This window comes from Hyla sarda, chromosome 6 (genome assembly GCF_029499605.1).
Source record: "Hyla sarda isolate aHylSar1 chromosome 6, aHylSar1.hap1, whole genome shotgun sequence".
Classification (NCBI taxonomy): Eukaryota; Metazoa; Chordata; class Amphibia; order Anura; family Hylidae; genus Hyla; species Hyla sarda.
Window position 1 is genome coordinate 170,253,637 of NC_079194.1, and position 20,971 is coordinate 170,274,607.

General features: G+C 44.4%; 1 protein-coding gene across 4 annotated transcripts in view; it reads left to right on the forward strand.

The window, feature by feature from the left end:
• CHST8 (carbohydrate sulfotransferase 8) overlaps positions 1 to 20,971 on the forward strand; it is a 765,708-nt gene that overhangs the window by 17,129 nt on the left and 727,608 nt on the right. Inside the window, exon 1 of one of the 4 annotated variants that reach the window (XM_056525791.1) lies at positions 11,621 to 11,642. The exons of the other annotated variants lie outside the window; for them this stretch is intronic. The gene's annotated coding sequence lies outside the window, so the exon portion shown is untranslated. Of the gene's footprint in view, positions 1 to 11,620; positions 11,643 to 20,971 lie in introns of those variants that run through there. 4 annotated transcript variants of the gene reach the window in all.

Consider the following 20,971-nt stretch of genomic DNA (forward strand, 5'->3'; position numbering starts at 1 on the left):
GAACGGGTGGTCTGGCCACTCTTTTGGAGTGGGGTCTGGAGTCCGTCAGGGTTGTCCTTTGAGCCCGCTGTTATATGTGTTCACGATCGATCCCTTCCTTAGGAGGGTGAGTTGCGGACCGTTGGCGGGAGTCGGGATGAGTTTGGCGGAGCCGGGGGCCATCCAGGGGGTAGTGGCGTACGCCGACGATGTCACTATTTTCGTCTCCTCGAGAGAGGGGGTTGATGTGGTGATGTCGGAGGTGGAACGCTACTCGGAGGCATCCGGGTCTAAGATCAACCGGGATAAGTGTGAGAGTCTCTGGCTGGGAGGGGGGGATCCCACGTTTGATCTCCCGGACACCCTTCCAGGGCCCCAAGAATCAGCAAAAGTCTTAGGCATCACATTTGGCCAGGATGATTATCCCACCAAAAACTGGGATGGTAAGCTCCAGGATGCCACTCAGAAGGTGGACCAGTGGAAGGGTTGGTCTTTGACCCTCAGGGAAAGGGTACACCTGATCAAATCGTACCTGCTCCCCTTGTTTATCTATCTGGGCAGCGTATGTATCTTGCCAGAGGCTTACTACACTAGGATCTACAGCCTGTTTTTTCAACTGTTATGGGGGAACAGGATGAACCTAGTCAAGAGGGAGGTTACGTACCGCACGAGGAGACTAGGGGGTTTATCTATGGTAAACCCTGTGGTGTTCTTTACGAACACCTTTTTAAAAGCTAACATCTCAAACCTCTGGTCAGAGAGGGCTCCTCCGTGGGTACTCTCCTGCAGGGAGTGGTTTCGGCCTTTCTTCCAGGAATGGGAGACAGGAGGGCAAGTGAAGGACCTCCGTACGCCCCATGGATATCTTCCAGCTTACGCTACCCCGACTCTGAAGGCGATACGTCGGTGGGGTCTGGGAGTGTGGGAGATCAGGACCCAGTCAAGGCAGTTCCTTGACAAACGGGTTCTGTTGACCCACTTCCAGAAGCCTCTGGCACCCAGGGACTGCCCAGGTCGGGATCTGAGGGTGGGGTTGTACCTTTTAAACATGAAAAGGATCCCCCAGAAGTTTTGGGACTTGGCCTGGCGCTGCTTTCAGGGGAAGCTATATGTAAGGGACAACCTGAAGTGCAGGAACTCTGATGACCGGGGATGTCCCCGAGAAGAGTGTGGGGACACGCTGGAAAGCATGGACCACTTCCTGCTTCATTGTCCCTTTAATATAGGGGTTTACAACCGGGTGGGCGCTTCCATAGGCTGGAGTCAACTTGCCGGCCTTACCTATCCGGAGTGGGCTTATGGGGCATTCAGGACACTGGGTGACCGAGACCGGGGCACTTTATTCTTAGTTAGTTTAGTGGTTAGGTACTACACGTGGAATGCACGGTGTTTAGTGTCGACCCAGCAGAAAATCCTCTCCGAGGTGGAGGTCTGTAGGAATATCACCGGTGACCTCGGGAAGATCAGGTCTTTGGAGTATGGCAGTCTTGGTACCAGTAGGGCTTCTCTCCTGTGGAGAGGGTTTTCTTTTGATGTGCCCTAGGTACTAGATCTTTTGGGTAGAGTACCTTTATTTTGGATAGGGGAAGTGTGATAGGGATAGAGATAGGGTGAGAGTAGGGTTAGCTTTAATGGAGGGATAGAATTAGGGAGAATTGTAGGGGGAGTTAGGAAAAGAGTTAAAAATTATTTTGGTGTATCAAGTCTGCCATCCTTCTTCCTGGTGGTGGGCTAATGCATGTGCACGCTAGCTTTTTTGTTTTGTTTTAAGCTGATATGGCATGAAGGGCTTACAGGCGACCAAACTTGGGCCTAAAGTGGGTTGTGGTTCAGTGTCTGTTAGTATGTATAAGTTTGTGTATAAGTTGGTTGGGTGGAGTGCTAGGTGGGGAGGGTGTATTTGTGGGTGGTGGTGTGTTTTCGTGTTTTTGGGGGACCTGACATGGGTCAGTTAAGGACAGAACTTTGTAAACTGTAGAGGAACGGTATGGACTCTGACCCATGTGCAGGAGGGGTGGTGTGGGTGAGGGCACAGTTCTAGTGTAGGGATTTCCTGTATTTTATTTATTTTTATTTTTTTGTAGGTTTCTGTAAATAGGGTGCATATATTTATGTTTATATACTATATTTTATTAATTTCTATTAGTGATTTTGTATCTATTTGGTTTTGTATCTACATCGTTTTATATTGTCTCATATTATAGTTATGGCAGTCAGACCAGTTGTTGTGTTATGTGTTTTTGTTTATTTATTTATATTTTTAATTTTTATATTTTTAATTTATTTATTTTCCCCTTTTGTTTTGTTTCCCGAGTATGGATGGTTTTGAGTCACAGCCAGGTAGTGCTAATTTTATGTTTAAGCCAAGTTGTGCTGTTTATTTTTCTTTCTTTCTTTCTTTATTTTTATAATTATTATTATTTATTTATTTATTTTATTTTATTTAATTTTTTTTTTTTACACCCCCCCTACGAGTATGGATGGTTTGAGTTACAGCCAGATAGTGCTAATTTTATGTTTATGTTTAAGCCAAGTTGTGCTGTTTTTATGTTCATTTTTGGTATGTGTGTCAGTGTGTTTTTGTTTGTTTGTTTTCTTTTTGCTTTGTAAAGCTGGGCTGGCCGGTTAGGCAGGGTTTTGTTTTTGATTTATATTATAGCTGGTTAAGCTTGTTTTTTGTTGTATTGGATAAGTTTTGTATTTTTATAATAAAAAGAGTGTCAGCAGGAGAGCACTGTGGTCAGATACAAAAGAAATAAATAAAAAAATAACTCCTGTGGAGCATACAGCAGCTAATAATTACTGGAAGAATTAAGTTTTTTAAATATAAGTAATGTACATATCTATGTAAATTACAGTGTATGCACTCTAAAGATTTTATGTAATAGACTCCTATAAGGACTAAAAAGTGTAAAAATAAATAAAAAAAAAAGTAAATTAACCCCTTCCCTAATTAAAGTTTGAATCACACACCCCTTTTCTCATTTTTCTAATAAACTAATGTAGAAAAATGATACATATGTGGTGTCGCTACGTGCATAAACGTCAAAACTATTAAAATATAATGTTAAACCCTTGCTGCAGAACGCCGGGTATACCTGGCGCTGCGGCACGGGAGGGTTATGAAGCGAGCTCAGGAGCTGAGCTTGCATCATACCCGCACGGTCCCGGCTGTTATCGGCAGCCAGGACCCATGGCTAATGCCGGACATTGCCGTTCTGGCAGATGTCCGGCATTAACTCTTTAGACGTGGCAATCAAAGTTAATCGCTGTGTCTAAAAGTGAAAGTAAAAGCATCCAGGAAGCTCAGTTGGGCTGATTGGGACATCGCGATAAAATCACGATGTCCCGATCAGCTAGAATGCAGCAGGAGGGTGCCTTACCTTCCTCCTGCGCGTCCGAATGGCGATTGATTGCTGCAAGCCTGAAATCCAGGCTTGAGCAATCAACCACCGATGACATTGATCAACGCAAAGCTATGGCTTTGCAGTGATCTGTGTAAAAGATCAGTGTGTGCAGTGTTATAGCCCCCTATGGGAGCCATAACACTGCAAAAAAAATTATAAATAAATAAAAAAGCTGTGTAAATAAAAATAAACGTGGTATCGCTGCGTGTGTAAATGTCCAAACTATAAAAATATATCATTAATTAAACCGCATGGTCAATGGCGTACGCGCAAAAAAATTCAAAAGTCCAAAATAGCGTATTTTGGTCACTTTTTATAACATAAAAAAATGAATAAAAATCGATCAAAAAGTCCGATCAAAACAAAAATGGTACAGATAAAAACTTCAGATCACGGCGCAAAAAATGAGCCATCATACCGAACAATAAAAAGTTATAGGGGTCAGAAGATGACAATTTTAAACGTATACATTTTCCTGCATGTAGTTTATGATTTTTTCCAAAGTAATAAAAAATCTAACCTATATAAGTAGGATATAATTTCAATAATATGGACCTACAGAATAAAGATAAGGTGTCATTTTTAATGAAAAATGTACTGTGTAGAAACAGAAGCCCCCAAAATTTACAAAATGGCGTTCTTTCTTCCATTTAGTCGCACAATGATTTTTTTTTTTTTTCATCGTAGATTTTTGGGTAAAATGACTGATGTAATTACAAAGTAGAACTGGTATTGCAAAAAATAATCAAGGATTTTTAGGTGCAAAATTGAAAGGTTTGATTTTTAAAAGGTAAGGAGGAAAAAATGAAAGTGCAAAAAGGGAAAAATGCTATGTCCTTAAGGGGTTAAGTAAACCTAAAAAAAAAATACCAAATCCAGAAGTGTGTATTTTCGGTCACTTGATATACTAGAAATAAATTGATAAAATGCGACCAAAAAGTCCCATCAAAACAAAAATGGTACCGATTAAACCCAAAGAGCATGGCACAAAAAATGAACTCCTAAGTAAAGAGGCGGCTTTTACACGCAAACACTGAACTGTATGTATGTATGTATGTATGTATGTATGTATGTATGTATGTATAATGAATGCAGAAAAAAGCCAAACAAAATGTGTCTGCATATGTATGATTTCCTAGTCACAGTATTATTTATTTAAAAAAAAAAAACATTTTTTTTTTTTTTATATTTAGTTTTGCATCATTTAAACAAAACATGAGCTGGGACATTCCCCAAGGGTACAGCATGAATGAATCATACATAGAAGATACATAAGCAATCCCTATAGCAAGTATATTATTGCTTTATCCCAAAAATATTTTTGCTGTGTTTATAGATTTATTATGAACTTGGCCACTAGAGGAGCTGTTCATTTACATTCTGTTCTATGGCAAACCTTCTTCCTTGTGTGAAACTTAATAAATATAGTTTATAGTAGAGATTTTTTAAAATAGTTTAACCCCTTAAGGACATAGGGCGTATCCATACGCCCCCGTTTCCAAGTCCTTAAGGACCGAGGGCGTATGGATACTCCCTGAGCATTTCCGGCCCCCACCGCTAGCCGGAGGGGAGCCGGAGCCGGATGCCTGCTGAAATCGTTCAGCAGGCATCCCGGCATATCGCTCAGGGGGGTCATTATGTCCCCCCATGTCGGCGATTGCCGCAGATCGCTGGACAATTCAGTCCAGCGATCTGCGGCAGATTCCGGGTCAATCGGGTCTCCAGTGACCCGATGACCCGGAATTACTGGCTGATCGGGGCCGTCAGAGACGGCCCCGAACAGCCAAAGCCAGCAGGGGTGAGGTGGCACTGGTGCCACCTCACGATCGCCCTGATTCGTCGGCCGGATTACCGGCCGACCAATCAGGGCGCCTGCTGCGGGTGTACTCCCGCAACCCGCTCCGCCCCTCTTCCGGAGTACGTGAGCGGGTGCGGGAAGACGACCCCCGGTACAACAAGGGCATGCTGGGAGCTGTAGTTATGCAACAGCAGGAGGCAGACCACCACAACTCCCAGCATGCTCTTATGGGAATGCTGGGACTTGTAGTTTTGCAACAGCTGAAGGCACATTCTTTCTATGTAAAAGTGTACCTTCAGCTGTTGTGTAACTACAACTCCCAGCTTGCACAATCAGCTAAAGTGCATGTTGGGAGTTGTAGTGGTGCATCTGGTGGTTGCATAACTACAACTCCCAGCATGCCCGTTGGCTGTCGGTGACTGCTGAGAGTTGTAGTTTTGCAACAGCTGAAGGCACACTGAGTTAAGTAGTAAACCAGTGTGTCTCCAGCTGTTGCATAACTACAATCCCCAGCATCCCCAGCCAATGTAGTATGCCTCCGGCTGTTGCATAACTACAAGACCCAGCATGCCCTTCCGCTGTCCGTACATGCTGGGGGTTGTAGCTTTTGCAACAGCTGAAGGCACACTGGTTGCAAAACACTGAGTTTGTTACCAAACTCGGTGTTTCACAACCTGTGTGTCTCCAGCTGTTGCTAAACTACAACTCCCAGCATGCACTGATAGACCGTACATGCTTGGAGTTGTAGTTTTGCAACAGCTGGATGTTTCTCCCCCCCCCCCAATGTGAACGTACAGGGTACACTCACATGGGCGGAGGATTACAGTAAGTATCCGGCTGCAAGTTTGAGCTGCGGCAAATTTTCTGTCGCAGCTCAAACTGCCAGCGAGAAACTACTGTGAACACCCCGCCCGTGTGACTGTACCCTAAAAACACTACACTAACACACAATAAAATAAAAAGTAAAAAACACTACATATACACATACCCCTACACAGCCCCCCTCCCCTCCCCAATAAAAATGAAAAATGTCTGGTACGTCACTATTTCCAAAACGGAGCCTCCAGCGGTTGCAAAACTACAACTCCCAGCATGCACTGATAGACCGTACATGCTGGGAGTTGTAGTTTTGCAACAGCTGGATGTTCCCCCCCCCCCAATGTGAACGTACAGGGTACACTCACATGGGTGGAGGATTACAGTAAGTATCCGGCTGCAAGTTTGAGCTGCGTCAAATTTTCTACCGCAGCTCAAACTGCCAGCGAGAAACTACTGTGAACCCCCGCCCGTGTGACTGTACCCTAAAAACACTACACTACACTAACACACAATAAAATAAAAAGTAAAAAACACTACATATACACATACCCCTACACAGCCCCCCTCCCCAATAAAAATGAAAAACGTCTGGTACGCCACTGTTTCCAGAACGGAGCCTCCAGCTGTTGCAAAACAACTACTCCCAGTATTGCCAGATAGCCACTGACTGTCCAGGCATGCTGGGAGTTTTACAACAGCTGGAGGCCCCCTGTTTGGGAATCACTGGCGTAGAATACCCCTATGTCCACCCCTATGCAATCCCTAATTTAGGCCTCAAATGCGCATGGCACTCTCACTTTGGAGCCCTGTCGTATTTCAAGGCAACAGTTTAGGGCCACATATGGGGTATCGCCGTACTCGGGAGAAATTGGGCTTCAAATTTTGTGGGGTATTTTCTGCTATTACCCTTTTTAAAAATGTTAAATTTTTGGGAAAACAAGCATTTTAGGTAAAAAAAAAAAATTTTTTTTACATATACAAAAGTCATGAAACACCTGTGGGGTATTAAGGTTCACTTAACCCCTTGTTACGTTCCCCGAGGGGTCTAGTTTCCAAAATGGTATGCCATGTGTTTTTTTTTTTTTTGCTGTCCTGGCACCATAGGGGCTTCCTAAATGCGGCATGCCCTCAGAGCAAAATTTGCTTTCAAAAAGCCAAATGTGACTCCTTCTCTTCTGAGACCTGTAGTGCGCCAGCAGAGCAATTTTCACCCCCATATGGGGTGTTTTCTGAATCGGGAGAAATTGGGTTTCAAATTTTGGGGGGTATTTTCTGCTATTACACTTTTTAAAAATGTAAAATTTTTGGAAAACCAAGCATTTTAGGTAAAAAAAAAAATTTTTTTTTACATATGCAAAAGTCGTGAAACACCTGTGGGGTATTAAGGTTCACTTTACCACTTGTTACATTCCCTGAGGAGTCTAGTTTCCAAAATGGTATGCCATGTGTGTTTTTTTGCTGTCCTGGCACCATAGGGGCTTCCTAAAGGTGACATGCCCCCCAAAAACCATTTGACGCTCCTTCCCTTCTGAGCCCTCTACTGCGCCCGCTGAACAATTAACATAGACATATGAGGTATGTGCTTACTCGAGAGAAATTGGGTTTCAAATACAAGTAAAAATTTTCTCCTTTTTACCCCTTGCAAAAATTCAAAAATTGGGTCTACAAGAACATGCGAGTGTAAAAAATGAAGATTTTGAATTTTCTCCTTCACTTTGCTGCTATTCCTGTGAAACACCTAAAGGGTTAATACACTTACTGAATGTCATTTTGAATACTTTGGGGGTGTAGTTTTTATAATGGGGTCTTTTATGGGGCATTTCTAATATGAAGGCCCTTCAAATCCACTTCAAACGTGAACTGGTCCATGAAAAATAGCGAGTTTGAAAATTTTGTGAAAAATTTCAAAATTGCTGCTGAACTTTGAAGCCCTCTGGTGTCTTCCAAAAGTAAAAACTCATAAATTTTATGATGCAAACATAAAATAGACATATTGTATATGTGAACCCCAAAAAAAAATATTTTGAATATCCATTTTCCTTACAAGCAGAGAGCTTCAAAGTTAGAAAAATGCAAAATTTTCATTTTTGTCATCAAATTTGGTGATTTTTCACCAAGAAAGGATGCAAGTTACCATAACATTTTACCACTAAGTTAAAGTAGAATATGTCACGAAAAAACAATCTCGGAATCAGAATGATAACTAAAAGCATTCCAGAGTTATTAATGTTTAAAGTGACAGTGGTCAGAATTGCAAAAAACGCTCTGGTCCTTAAGGTGAAAAAGGGCTCGGTCCTTAAGGGGTTAAAGGAGATTTCCGGTGCAGACTTTTCCTATTCCATCCTGCCCGGGCTGCAAAAAAAGAGAAAACAAACTTTCACTTACCTTCCTAAGTTCCCCTGGACCTCCGCAACAGCTGATCGGTCGGCCGGGCTGTCTACTACCTACTTCCCTTAGCCAGGTATGTCACACGGCGCTTCAGCCTATCACCGGCTGAGGCGGGACATCATCCTGGTGCGGTGGTACTTAACGCACCACTACGTACATTTATGTCCTGTACATGACCATGAGCACTGGAGTGGTGCTCGCGTAATGCACGGCAGGTCCCGGTTGCTTTCAGCAGCCAGGGACCCGCTGGTAATGGCGGACATCAACGATCGTGCTGATGTCTGCTGTTAACCCCTCAGATGCCGTGATCAATACAGATCTCGGCATCTGCGGCAGTGCAATCGGTAAAATGGATGATCGGATCGAAGTAAAGTACAAAAAATTGAAAAATCCCCTTAAAAAAATGTAAATCATCCCTTTTTCCCATTTTACCCCCAAAAAGTGTAAAAAATAAATAAATAAAATAAAACATAAAAAAATAAACATATTTGGTATCGCCGCAGGCGTAAATGTCCAAACTATCAAAATACAATGTTGTTGATCCCATACGGTGAATGGCGTAAACGTAAAAAATACAAAAAATTACAAAATTTATGCTTTCTTTTTGTCACATCAAAAAAAATTGTATCAATGAAGTACAGTTCATGGGGGCAAAAAATTTGCCCTTATACGGAAAAATGAAAAAGTTATAGGTTGTCAAAATAGAGGGATTTTAAACGTGCTAATTTAGTTAAAAAGTTTGAGATTTTTTTAAAGCAATACAATAATAGAAAAGTATGTAATCATGGGCATAATTTTAATTGTATTTACCCACAGAATAAAGAAAACGTGTCATTATTACCATAAATTGTACAGTGTAAAAACGAAAACCTTCCAAAATTTGTTAAATTGCGGTTTTCTTTTCAATTTCCCCACCCAAATAAGGACAAAAAAAAGACAACTGGTCATGCAAAAAACAAGCCCTCATACTCCATAAAATTGGCCTGGTCCTTAAGGCCAAAATGGGCTGTGTCCTTAAAGGGGTAGTCCAGTGGTGAAAAACTTATCCCCTATCCTAAGGATAGGGGATAAGTTTGAGATCGCGGGGGGTCCGACCACTGGGGCCCCCTGTGATCTCTCTGTACAGGGCCCCGGCTCTCCGCCGAGATAGCGGGTGTCGACCCCCGCACGAGGCGGCGGCCGACACGCCCCCTCAATACATCTCTATGGCAGAGCCGGAGATTGCCGAAGGCAGCGCTTCGGCTCTGCCATAGAGTTGTATTGAGGGGGCGTGTCGGCCGCCGCCTCGTGCGGAGGTCGACACGCCCCCTTCCCGCGGGCTGTCGGGGCTCCATACAGGAGATCGCAGGGGGCCCCAGCGGTCGGACCCCCCGCGATCTGCAACTTATCCCCTATCCTTAGGATAGGGGATAAGTTGCTCACCACTGAATCACCACTGGACTACTCCTTTAAGGGGTTAAAGAGAGGATTTCAAATAATAATCATATATATTAGTAAATTTGGGTAGCCGTATTATTCCAGTGATGCAGATGCAAATCATAAAATGTTGCAGTATCTTGTAATACCTTTTTTATTGGACTAACAGAATTTTGTAGAGAAGCTTTCAGGATTCCTCCCTTTATCAAATCCAAAGCAAATCTAAGCTCACAAGCAGAAGGCACAGGTTACATCTCACAAATATGCGCAGGGGTTAAGACAATAAATGTGGAAAATTCGCACTAAGGTCATAAATTGTCCTGCTATAGGAACATAGACTGAATAGATAAGGATGAGAAAAAGGGGGAGGGAGGGGGAGCAGGGGAGAGACTGTAATTAAGCAGGACAAAGTGAGGTGCATAATAGAATCCAGTACATCTTATAAGAAATTTTGATAATGAGATAAGAAGCTCAAATCCACATTGAGTCCTGTTTTTCGAGTAAAAAAAACAGCATCATTTTGGCTTCAAATGTCTTTCTCTTTTGTGATTTTGAAATTCCCTCTCAGTATACAATTTTACCCAATCGGGCTACTCCATACATGATCTTACAATCAGGATACTGAGAGGGAATTTCAAAAACACGCAAGAGAGACAGACATTTGAAGCCAAAATGATACACTTTTTTTTTTTTTTGGACTCAAAAAACAGGGGACTCAATGTGGATTTGAGCTTCTTATCATCTTATAATTGTGAGATGTAACCCGTGTCTTCTGCTTGTGAGCTTAGATTTGCTTTGGATTTGCTAAAGGGAGGAATCCCGAAAGCTTGCTCTACAATAAAAAAGGTATTAGATGATACTGCAACATTTTTGATTTGCAAATATATAAATATATATCTCAGTGTATGTTCCAGCATCACTGCTGTAGCATCACTTGCCAGTTACAGCAGGATATACACAGAGATTAAAACTACAAGTGCGGGCGAACGGCGACGCGGATCAGACCAAGGTAGGGCTCCTTTTAATCAGCGTCTCCGCACTATCCACTAGTACATGTGGATAGTGCGGGAGAAAATATGTGACAGTTTTCCTTTAACCCTTACTCACCCCCATTTGCCAGGGTCAGGGTTTTTGTTTCAAGTCCCATACAAGTCTACGGGAAATATGTTAGTGCATGACTTCCAAATGGCTGGAGATATTTCGACAATACTTGGTCACATGTTACTTATATGTCCACTTAAAATATAGGATAGTTAATTTAATCCTTAACTACCCCCATTTGTGAGGGTCGGGCTGTTTGTTTAAAGTCCCATGCAAATCAATGGGAAATGTATGTTCCAGCATAATTTCCGTATGGCTGGAGACATTTCGATAATGCTTGGTCACATGTTACTTATGTCAAGTAAAAATATATAATAGTTAAATAAACCCTAACCTACCCCCATATGTGAAGGATGGGTTTTTGTTTCAAGTCCAATGCAAGTATATAGGACTTCTGGTGCCTTACTCCTCAAGCTCTGCATCTCCTGATGAATGCATTAGGCCGACTGGCAAGCCCACCCCCCCCCGCATTTCATCCCCCATCTTGCAAAGAAAAGCCCACCCTTTAAGCCACACCCCTTTTATTTTCAGCTCACAACATCTTTACCACAACTCAACCCCACCTGAGGACAGGATATGGGGATGGGATGTGGGGATTACAAATGGGGATGGGATGTGAGGAGGGGATTTGGGGTCACGATATGAGGAGGGGGATATGGTTTCGGGGTATGAGGACAAGATATGAGGACCGAAGCTTCCTCCTCTTGTTGCTTTTCCTCCCCCACAAGGATAAGGTAGGAAAAACCGGGCAGCGCTGGGTACTCAGCTAGTTATAATTATAATACATATTTTATTGGGGAACTTTAACAAGTTTTGAACCTGTCACAGTTGGACATATTCAGGGCAGGTTTTCTGTCTGCGTACAAAAAAGGAAATGGGGGAGATTTATCAAAACCTGTGCAGAGGAAAAGTTGATCAGTTGCTCATAGCAACCAATCAGATTGCTGCTTTCATTTTTCAGAGGCCTTTTAAAAAAAGATGCAATCCAATTGGTTGCTATAGGCAACTGGTCACCTTTTCCTCTCCACAGATTTTGATAAATCTCCCCTATGGTTATTTGTTGTATGAAGGAGCTGCTGTGGCAACATTTGCCTTTTAATACTTATATGCTCCATTGTTTCCCTTACCAGTAGTCTACCGTATATACTTGAGTATAAGCTGACCCAAATATAAGCCGAGGCCCCTATTTTCACCCCAAAAACCCAGGAAAAGTTATTGACTCGACTATAAGCCTAGGGTGGGAAATAAATCATCCCCCCTGTCATCATCCAGACCCCCGTCATTAACACCCTCATCATCATCACCCTGTCATCATCCCCCCTTCATCATCACCGCCTGTCATCATCCCCCCCCCTTCATCATCACTGCCTGTCATCATCCCCTTGTCATCATCCCACACCCCCTTCATCATCCCCTTGTCATCATCCCACACCCCCCTTCATCATCCCCTTGTCATTATCCCACCCCCCCTTCATCATCCCCTTGTCATCATCACACCCCCCTTCATCATCACCACGTCATCAGCCCCCCACCCCTTCATCATCACCGCTTGTCAATGTCTGATACAGTGGTCTTCAACCTCCAGATGTTTCAAAACTACAACTCCCAGCAAGCCCGGGCAGCCATACCATTTTATCTTGATGGATTTCTCTTTCTGCATTCATAAAATAGCTTTATTTCTTTGTAGCTGAAGTGTCATATAGGCAGTGCTGAGCTGAACCAGCACTCCTCCGTCGTCCCTTTCTCACTTTGTTTCCACTGAATGATGTATAGGGCTCCATGCTGGAAGCAGAGTCTTTGTACATCAATCTTGAAGGGCAGGATGAGGGAGTGGAGAGATGTGCTGCCTCTGTGACATTTAAAGGGGTACTCCGCCCCTGGCATCTTATCCCCTATCCAAAGGATACTGGATAAGATGTTACATCGCCGCGGTCCCGCTGCTGGGGACCCCGGGGATCGCCGCTGCGGCACCCCACCATCATTACTGCACAGAGCGAGTTCGCTCTGTGCGTAATGACGGGCGATACAGGGGCCGGAGCAGCGTGACGTCATGGCTCTGCCCCTCATGACATCACGGCCCGTTCCCTTAATGCAAGTCTGGCAGGGGGCGTGAAGACCGCCACGCCCCCTTCCAATATACTTGTATTGATGGGGCGGGCCGTGATGTCACGAGGGGCGGAGCCGTGACGTAACGATGCTCCGGGCCCCTGTATTGCCCGTCATTACGTGCAGAGCGATCTCGCTCTGCGCAGTAATGATAGCGGGGTGCTGCAGCAGCGATCCCCGGGGTTCCCAGCAGCGGGACCCTGGCGATCTGACATCTTATCCCCTATCCTTTGGATAGGGGATAAGATGTCTAGCGGTGGAGTACCCCTTTAACCCCTTCAGGACGGAGCCCATTTTGGCCTTAAGGACCGGAGCGTTTTTTGCACATCTGACCACTGTCACTTTAAACATTAATAACTCTGGAATGCTTTTAGTTAACATTCTGATTCCGAGATTGTTTTTTCGTGACATATTCTACTTTAACATAGTGGTAAATTTTTGTCGATACTTGCATCCTTTCTTGGTGAAAAATCCGTAAATTTGATGAAAAATTTGAAAATTTTGCATTTTTCTAACTTTGAAGCTTTCTGCTTGTAAGGAAAATGGATATTATTACAAATACATTTTTTTTGGTTCACATATACAATATGTCTACTTTATGTTTGCATCATAAAATTGACGTGTTTTTACTTTTGGAAGACGCCAGAGGGCTTCAACGGTCAGCAGCAATTTTCCGATTTTTCACAAAATTTTCAAACTCAGTATTTTTCTGGGACCAGTTCAGGTTTGAAGTGGATTTGAAGGGTCTTCATATTAGAAATACCCCATAAATGACCCCATTATAAAAATTACACCCCCCAAAGTATTCAAAATGACATTCAGTTAGCGTTTTAACCCTTTAGGTGTTTCACACGAATAGCAGCAAAGTGAAGGAGAAAATTCTCAATCTTAATTTTTTACACTCGCATGTTCTTGTAGACCCAATTTTTGAATTTTTACAAGGGGTAAAAGGACAAAATTTTTACTTGTCTTTGTAGCCCAATTTCTCTTGAGTAAGGACATACCTCATATGTCTATGTAAAGTGTTCGGCGGGCGCAGTAGATTGCTCAGAATGGAAGGAGCGACAAGGGGATTTTGGAGAGTACGTTTTTCTGAAATGGTTTTTGGCGGGCATGTTGCATTTAGGAAGCCCTAATGGTGCCAGAACAGCAAAAAAAAACACATGGCATACCATTTTGGAAACTAGACCCCTTGGGGAACGTAACATGGGATAAAGTGAACCTTAATACCTCACAGGTGTTTCATGACTTTTGCAAATGTAAAAAAAATAATAATTTTTACCTAAAATGCTTGTTTTCCCAAAAATGTTTAATTTTTAAAAGGGTAATAGCAGAAAATACCCCTAAAAATTTGAAGCCCAATTTCTCCCGATTCAGAAAACACCCCATATGGGGGTGAAAAGTTCTCTGCTGGCGCACTACAGGTCTCGGAAGTGAAGGAGTCACATTTGGCTTTTTGAAAGCAAATTTTGCTCTGGGGGCATGCTGCATTTAGGAAGCCCCTATGGTGCCAGGACAGCAAAAAAAAACCACATGGCATACCATTTTGGAAACTAGACCCCTCGGGGAACGAAACAAGGGGTTAAGTGAACCTTTATACCCCACAGGTGTTTCACGACTTTTGCATTTTTTACCTAAAATGCTTGTTTTCCCAAAAAGTTTACATTTTTAAAAAGGGTAAAAGCAGAAAATACCCCCCAAAATTTGTAACACAATTTCTCCCGAGTACGGCGATACCCCATATGTGACCCTAAACTGTTGCCTTGAAATACGACAGGGCTCCAAAGTGAGAGCGCCTTGCGCATTTGAGGCCTAAATTAGGGACTTGCATAGGGGTGGACATAGGGGTATTCTACGCCAGTGATTCCCAAACAGGGTGCCTCCAGCTGTTGTAAAACTCCCAGCATGCCTGGACAGTCAGTGGCTATCTGGCAATACTGGGAGTAGTTGTTTTGCAACAGCTGGAGGCTCCATTTTGGAAACAGTGGCGTACCAGATGTTTTTTATTGGGGAGGGGAGGGGGCTGTGTAGGGGTATGTGTATATGTAGTGTTTTTTACTTTTTATTTTGTGGTAGTGTAGTGTAGTGTTTTTAGGGTACAGTCACACGGGCGGGGGTTCACAGTAGTTTCTCGCTGGCAGTTTGAGCTGCAGCAGAAAATTTGCGGCAGCTCAAACTTGCAGCCAGATACTTACTGTAATCCTCCGCCCATGTGAGTGTACCCTGTATGTTCACATTGGCAGGGGGGGGACATCCAGCTGTTGCATAACTACAACTCCCAGCATGCCGTTGGCTGTCGGTGACTGCTGAGAGTTGTAGTTTTGCAACAACTGTAGGCACACTGGTTATGTATCACTGAGTTTGTGACCTAACTCAGTTTTTCACAACCCGTGTGCCTCCAGCTGTTGCAAAACTACAACTCCCAGCATGTACGGTGCATGGTGTACATTGACTGCTGAGAGTTGGAGTTTGCAACAGCTGGAGGCACACCGGTCGTGAAACACTGAGTTAGGTAAAAAAAAAAACTGAGTTTCACAACCAGTGTGCCTTCAGCTGTTGCAAAACTACAACTCTCAGCAGTCACCGACAGCCAACGGGCATGCTGGGAGTTGTAGTTATGCAACCAGCAGATGCACCACTACAACTCCCAGCATGCACTTTAGCTGTTTGTGCAAGCTGGGAGTTGTAGTTATACAACAGCTGAAGGTACACTAATTTATAGAAAAAATTTGCCTCCAGCTGTTGCAAAACCATAAGTCCCAGCATGCCCATAAGGGAATGCTGGGAGTTGTCGTGGTCTGCCTCCTGCTGTTGCATAACTACAGCTCCCAGCATGCCCTTTTTGCATGCTGGAAGCTGTTGCTAAGCAACAGCAGGAGGCTGTAACTCACCACCTGCTGCTGCTCCGTCGCATGAGTCCCTCGCCGCCGCCGTCGCTCCTGGGGCCCCGATCCAAACATGGACGCCGGGGATCGGGGTCCCCAGCACCCGGGGTCTTCTTCCCGCTCACGTCCTCCAGAAGAGGGGCGGAGCGGGTGCGGGAGTGACACCCGCAGCAGGCGCCCTGCTTGGTCGGCCGGTAATCCGGCCGACGAATCAGGGCGATCGTGAGGTGGCACCAGTGCCACCTCACCCCTGCAGGCTCGAGCTGTTCGGGGCCGTCAGAGACATCCCCGAACAGCCTGTAATTCCGGGTCACTGGAGACCCGATTGACCCGGAATAGCCGCAGATCGCTGGACTGGGGGGACATAATGACCCCCCTGGGCGATATGCCGGGATGCCTGCTGAACGATTTCAGCAGGCATCCGGCTCCGGTCCCCAACCGGCTAGCGGTGGGGACCGGAATTCCCACGGGCGTATGGATACGCCCTCGGTCCTTAAGGACTCGGAATGCAGGGCGTATCCATACGCCCTATGTCCTGAAGAGGTTAAAGTCACTTTAAATCCATTGCCGGTGTCTGCAGCTATGGAGTTGTCAGATTCCCTTTAAAAAACAAACTGCTGACTGCTAGGGCTGTAAAATAATGAACTTTGGCAGCACCAATGCCTGTGCACCAGTCCCTGCCATTCCTTCTTTATTTACCCTGATGTTCTGAACACACTACTGCCTCTGTGATTAAAGATATTAGAATACCTCTATAAATTTTAAGCAATTTTTGGTGCAGTTGATCTTCTGTGGGATTGGACCAGATGGGCTAACTCTTACTCCTCACATGGGTCAGCCTTGGGCACAATGACCCTGTGAAAAGTTTGCAGGTTGTACTTTTTATGGACTACGTTAAGTAGTTATTGACCTCTGCACTGGGAACATCCCAAATGCCCTGCTGTTTTTGGAGATGCTCTAACCCAGCTGTCTAGCTACTACTATTTGGCCCTCATATCCTTACACTTTATTCCTGCTTCAAACAAAACTTCTAAAGCTGAGGGGGCATTCACACTACATTCTGGGTATACAGTTACCAGATTTGGTGGTAAATTTAAAAACCATCCGTGCCACTTCCAATTTATTTAAATGAGCTGGACAGGGTCAGATTGGTACTCCGGTTGGCTCATCTTTGCACTGTATCAGTTTTATTGCTGGACTGAAAACCGCTGAATACTACCGTTTTTATTCCAGCAACAAAACCGGATGTGGTACAAAAATGAGCCAACCGGCGTCACAAATATGACACTGGCTGGCTCATTTAAATGAATTGGATGCGGCATCGGTCCGGCGGAGGCACGGCAGTGGCTGTTTTTATAAACCCTGCACCGGATCTGGTAGACGTATGCCCAAAACGTAGTGTGAATGCATGCATGATTTGGAAGTTTTGTTCGAAGCAGGAATAAAGTGTAAGGATTTGAGTTGACAAAATCCACACATGCCTCTCCTGAAATTAATATTCTGTGCTCCTTCCACGGTTATACTTGGGCTACTTTCAGACTGCCGTTAGCCCACGGCAGTGTGATGGCCATCAGAGGCACCTCTTGTCGTCATTTCCATGACCGGATTGGTTGATATATGTAAAATTTTTACCCATTTTAGGTCAGGGTACACTCTGACAAATAGTAGATGCCAAATGAAAACAAAGGAACAGTAGTCATAGTCTGGTGCATATTAGGAATTGATGATTCCTTTTTAGTTACAAAACTTGAGGGAAATTGTGGCCTCCAGTAAATATTTAGAGGTTTCAGCCCAAGTCTAATTCAGCAAATCAGAGATTGACCCTTAAGAAGCATTAAGGGTGAAACAATTTGGTGCTCCAAAGGGCTGGTCTGTGCTGACAGACTATTTCAGGGTAGCGTCCCACGTAGCATATGCGCTGCAAACTTTGCTGCGTATATTCTGCTGCATATTTTTCTACCCATTGAAGTCAATGGGTAGCAAAGACGCAGCAAAATTTGCATTGTATATGCAGCATGTGACCCTACACTCACTGGGGGACATGTATCATTATTTGTGTATGGTAGAAGCATTTTACCCCTTTTCCCGAATTCTAAATTATGTGCAGAAGCGCTAAATTTATCAATCAAGCGCAATAAGCTTCATAAATTGCGGGTAAATGTAGTAATCTCCTCAATCCACTCTTTGGAAAATAGAATAGATGATTTAGAGCATCTTGCTACGTTAAGTCCAAGATGGCTTATATTTGCGCAAAAAAACAGCTCTTGCGGCAAAATTTTTGGTGTAAAGGAAAAGTACGCAGTTAATAAATCCATGTGTACTATAGATGTCACTCCAAGGTACCCTGATTCAGCCACATCTGGAGGACATGCGCTACCAAAACTTGTGCAAAAAAAAAGGGCTTGTGCAAAGTTTTGCGCAAAAAATACACACAAAACAGGGGTAAAAACTTTGATACATCTCCAACACTATGTGCACTGCTCAAAAAAATAAAGGGAACACTTAAACAACTCAATGTAACTCAAAGTCAATCACACTTCTGTGAAATCACACTGTCCACTCAGGAAGCCACACTGATTGACAATCAATTTCACATGCTATTGTGCAAATGGAACAGACAACAGGTGGACAATATAGGCAATTAGCAAGACACCCCCAATAAAGTAGTGGTTCTGCAGGTGGTGACCCCAGACCACTTCTCAGTTCCTATGCTTCTTGGCTGATGTTTTGGTCACTTTTAAATCCTGGCGGTGCTTTCACTCTAGTGGTTGCATGAGACTGAGTCTACAACCCACACAAGTGGCTCAGGTAGTGCAGCTCATCCAGGATGGCACATCAATGCGAGCTGTGGCAAGAGACAGTCGGGAGACGCCGTGGAGAATGTTCTGCTTCCTGCAACATCCTCCAGCATGACCGGTTTGTCGGTGGGTCAGTAATGGTGTGGAGTGGCATTTCTTTTGGGGGGGGGGGGGGGGGGGGCGGCGGGCGCACAGCCCTCCATGTGCTTGTCAGAGGTAGCCTGACTGCCATTAGGTACCGAGATGAGATCCTCAGACCCCTTGTGAGACCATATGCTGGTGCGGTTGGCCCAGGGTTCCTCCTAATGCAAGACAATGCTAGACCTCATGTGGCTGGAGTGTCAGGAAGGCATTGATGCTATGGACTTTCCCCAGACCTGAATCAGATTGAGCACATCTGAGACATCATGTCTCGCTCCATCCACCAACGTCACGTTGCACCACAGACTGTCCAGGAGTTGGTGGATGCTTTAGTCCAGGTCTGGGAGGACATCCCTCAGGAGAACATCCGCCACCTCATCAGGAGCATGCCCAGGCGTTGTAGGGAGGTCATATGGGCACGTGGGGGCCACACACACTACTGAGCCTCATTTTGACTTGTTTTAATGACATTACATCAAAGTTCGATCAGCCTGTAGTGTGGTTTTCCACTTTGATTTTGAGTATGACTCCATATCCAGACCTCCATGGGTTGATAATTTGATTTCCATTGATAATTTTTGTGTGATTTTGTTATCACATTTAACTATGTAAAGACTAAAGTATTTCATACGATTAGTTCATTCAGATCTAGGATATGTTATCTTATCTTATCTCACATCATGCCCAATCATATACATATTTTTCATCTTTGTTCAGTGAATGGTTATAAGCTATAGTTTTATCTGTGCTTACCCAATACCACATCATAACTGGACTTTTGTGGACATTTAGTCCCTTGTAGGTATTCTATTGCTTTACTGGCTAATTTGGCATACTATTACATATATACCCAGTGATTCAGTATTGCATAGTATGTTCCGTACAGGATGTTGATCCTGTACCCTGTCTCATCATCCCCCCCCACCCTGTCTCATCACCCCATTATGTTCCTCCTATGCCAGTGGTCTTCAACCTGCGGATCTCAAGATGTTGCAAAACTACAACTCCCAGCATGCCCGAACAGCCAACGGCTGTCCGGGCATGCTGGGAGCTGTAGTTTTGCAACATCTGGAGGTCCGCATGTTGAAGACCACTGTCCTATGCTATTTTTCCCCTCCCTCATCATTCCCCCTTTCCCCTGCTTTTCATATTTTTTTTCTATTTTCCTTACCTGGCTGCGCTTCGGCTGTCTTATGGGCTGCGGTCAGTGAAGCAGATAAGTGACGTCCTCTCCCGGCTTCTCTGCGCAGCATCAGTGACGTCACTTTTCATCTCCTGTAACCGCCACTAGTCAGAGTTCGGAGTGCGGCGACTACAGGAAATTAAGTGATGTCACTGATCTGCTTCACTGACCATAGTCCGCAAGACACCCCCCCCCCCACCCCCCCCCCCCCCCCCCGCCTGACCTGGCCTACCGAAGCGCAGCCAGGTAATGAAAAAATAAATTAAAACCTATAAAAAGCAGGGAAAAGGGGGAATGATGAGGGAGGGGGAGGTAAGAAAAATTAAAAGTAAAACTGTCACTTGTTTTCTCCCTCACTATCCACACTAGTACTGGTGGATAGTGCGGGAGACGCTGATTAAAATGAGCCCTACCTTGTCCGAATCTGCGCGCCATTCTCCCGCAATTGTAGTTTTTATTATCTGTTGAAATTTTCCTTTAACTGGCACGGGCGGGGCTTCTGCGCTTAACTGGCACTGACGTCAGCGCCACTTATGAATATTCATCCCCCCTCCCCCCAGTTAGGAGCGGCAAAGAGGGAGAACTGGAGGGAGGGGGGGATGAATATTCTTAAGCGGCACTGATGTCAGTGCCAGTTAATGGCCATACTGTAAAACGGGGTCTGGTAGAGGACATGTGTAGTGTGTGTTTGTGTGAACTTTATATATAATGGTGTGTGATTATAAATTACATGTTATAAATGTTATATTTAAAAAAAAAACACGCTGGGGCCAAAAGCAGTGCCTCGAACCCCTAATAGGCCCGGGTCGCACTTAAAAAAATCTGCGGAGGACCCTTGAGGACCTATTAGGAATCTATCAGATCTCGGCAGAGGGGGGAGTCCCTGGCTCTCTCTTTCAGCTCTGCCCGCTGACTGCACGCAGGGGGCGAGCAGAGCTAAGAGAAGGGGA